The sequence below is a fragment of the Sturnira hondurensis genome, unplaced genomic scaffold, assembly GCF_014824575.4.
Source record: "Sturnira hondurensis isolate 20B ecotype Veracruz unplaced genomic scaffold, ASM1482457v3 Scaffold0006437, whole genome shotgun sequence".
NCBI lineage: Eukaryota > Metazoa > Chordata > Mammalia > Chiroptera > Phyllostomidae > Sturnira > Sturnira hondurensis.
Genome location: NW_028079068.1, coordinates 10,734,288 through 10,736,731, shown reverse-complemented (window position 1 = coordinate 10,736,731; position 2,444 = coordinate 10,734,288). Strand labels below are relative to the sequence as shown.

Here is a 2,444-nt window from a genome sequence, read left to right as displayed (position 1 = left end):
ACTAAAGGGGGGGGAGCGGGGAGGGATGTGCTGGGGGAGGGGAATGAAGGGGGCAAATGAGACAACTGTAATGGCATAATCAATAAAATATATTTCTAAAAATTTCCCCTGCACATATACTCACAGGGTGCTCAAAGAAGTGCATTTAAATAATTACAACACTATGTATGTAACAATATGGTTATGTCGGTCGTGGCGCATCCATACAATGATCTATATGCTTACTTTTAAAAGACCGGCGCAGCTCTATGCACGTCGGCAAGCGACTGTGGTACAGCTATACTAAGGGCAAGAAGTGAGGTCAGTACTGGCTGAAGCTGGGTGATGAGCACATGGAGACTGTTATGCCATCTTCTTCTTGTAAACACTTTATAGAAATTTGAAAATTTCCAAAATATGCCGTGGCTGGTGTGGCTCAGGGGACTGAGCACCGGCCTGTGAACCAAGGGGTGGCTGGTTTGATTCCCAGTCAGGGTACATGCCTGGGTTGTGGGCCAGGTCCCAGTGGGAGGCATGCAAAAGGCAACCACACGTTGAAGTTTCTCTCCCTTTCTTTCTCCTTCCCTTCCCCTCTCTCTAAAAATAAATAAGTAAAATCTTTAAAATTTTCTTTTCAAAATAAAAAATTTTAAAGCAAGGGGCAGAAACAGTAGTGTGAGTAGTATCACATCACTTTTGGTGTGTGTGTCTGTCTGTGTGTGTTTAAAGAAAAGAGAAATAGCCATCGGTGAGTGCCCGGGCCCAGGTCCTGATGCTGCTGGCCCACCCCAGGAACCAGCCTTGCCTATAGAGGGATTGGGGGTTCCAGAAGGCATGGTCCCTGGTCCTGGCTTGGCGGACAGGACAGCATGGCCTCCACCCCCTGGGCTCCAGGGTGACAGCTCCCTGCACCCTTGGAAGCAGTTTTTGAAACATGAATCCTTCACTCTTCCTGCCATTTACCTAGGAATAGCTTCAGCTGTTCCAAAACTTGATGGAAGTTCAGATGCACCAGGGAACCAGTGGACGGCAGTGCACGTGAAACTACGCAGCTGGAATGAAGAAGGTGGAGGAGAGCAGTTTGGGAGAAGAACGTGCTAATGATTGACCCACACAGCTGGGAACACAACCCAGGGAAACAGCGCTTCACCATGGCAATGAATGCCTTTGTTCGCACGACCAATGAAGAACTCAGGCAGGTGATGAATGGTCTTCAAACCTAGAAGCAGAAGAAAAGGAAAGTGTTCTGGGAGCCTCTCTTGGCTGAAATCCCTCAACTGGGGTTTGGAGAGGGGAAAGCTGTGTAACTCCTGTGAAGAATCAGAATCAGAGGGGTTCTTGTTGGGTGCAACTGGTGCCCTTGAAGGACAGATGGTCTGGAAAACTGGCAAACTTGTCTCACTGGGTGAACAGAACCTTGTGGACTGCTCTCAGTCTTGAGGCAATAAGGGCTGCAATGGTGGCTTAATGGATAATGTATTCCAGTAAGTTAAGTCCAATGGAAGCCTGGACTCAGAGGAAACTTATTCATATCATGCAACGGTTGGATTCTACAAACACAAACCCAAGGGTTCTATAGCCAGTGACACTGGCTTCATGGTCATCCATCAGCAAGAGAGGTCCCTTAGGAAGGCAATGACAACTGTGGGGCCCAACTCTGTTGCTATAGATAGAAGCCATGCTAGCTTCCAGTGCTATGAAGAAGGCGTTTATTATGACCCACACGGCAGCAGTGATGACCTAGATCATGGCATTCTGGTAGCTGGCTATGGCTTTGAAGGAGCAGAGTCAAGTAACAATAAACACTGGATTGCCAAGAACAGCTAGGGTACAACTAGGGGCATGAGTGACTATGTAAAGATGGCCAGAAACTGAAATAACCATTGTGGAGTCACCACTGAGATGATGGTGATGGAATAAGATTGCCCTGGATGGTGTGGCTTACTTAGTTGGTTGGAGCACTGTTCCATGGACCAAAGGGTCGTGGGTTCGATTCTCGGTCCAGGCACATGCCCAAGTTTCAGACTTGATCCTAGCTGCGCTGCATACAGGAGGGCTACCAAGACCGTGCTTCTCTCTCACATGTATGTGTCACTCTCTCCCTCCTTTCCTGTCACTCTAAAAGCAGTAAAAAAAAAAAATGTCCTCAATGAAGATAAAGAAAAAGAAGAAAGACTTGATTGAGGACAAGATATCCAGAGGAAGAAGTTTATCTTAAAACTAGCCTTGTTTTAGTACATGCAGTAAAACACTTGATCTTGGAGATCCAAGCTGTGATTTGAACTCTGTGACATTTTACACTGACAAAATGTTACTATTTCTTTACTGGTAAAATGCTACCACTTCTTTATTTACTGCTGTAAACAGCTATGTACGATTGATTGACTTGCCTAACGACTTTGAAATTTTATGTTTTAAAAGTTGGTTCAACTCCTGATCAGGGCGCGTGCCTGGGTTGTGGGTCA

General features: G+C 46.2%; 1 pseudogene; it reads left to right on the top strand.

The window, feature by feature from the left end:
• The first annotated feature begins 813 nt into the window (after window positions 1-813).
• On the top strand, window positions 814-1,899 carry LOC118989216 (procathepsin L-like; annotated as a pseudogene).
• Window positions 1,900-2,444: the final 545 nt, after the last annotated feature.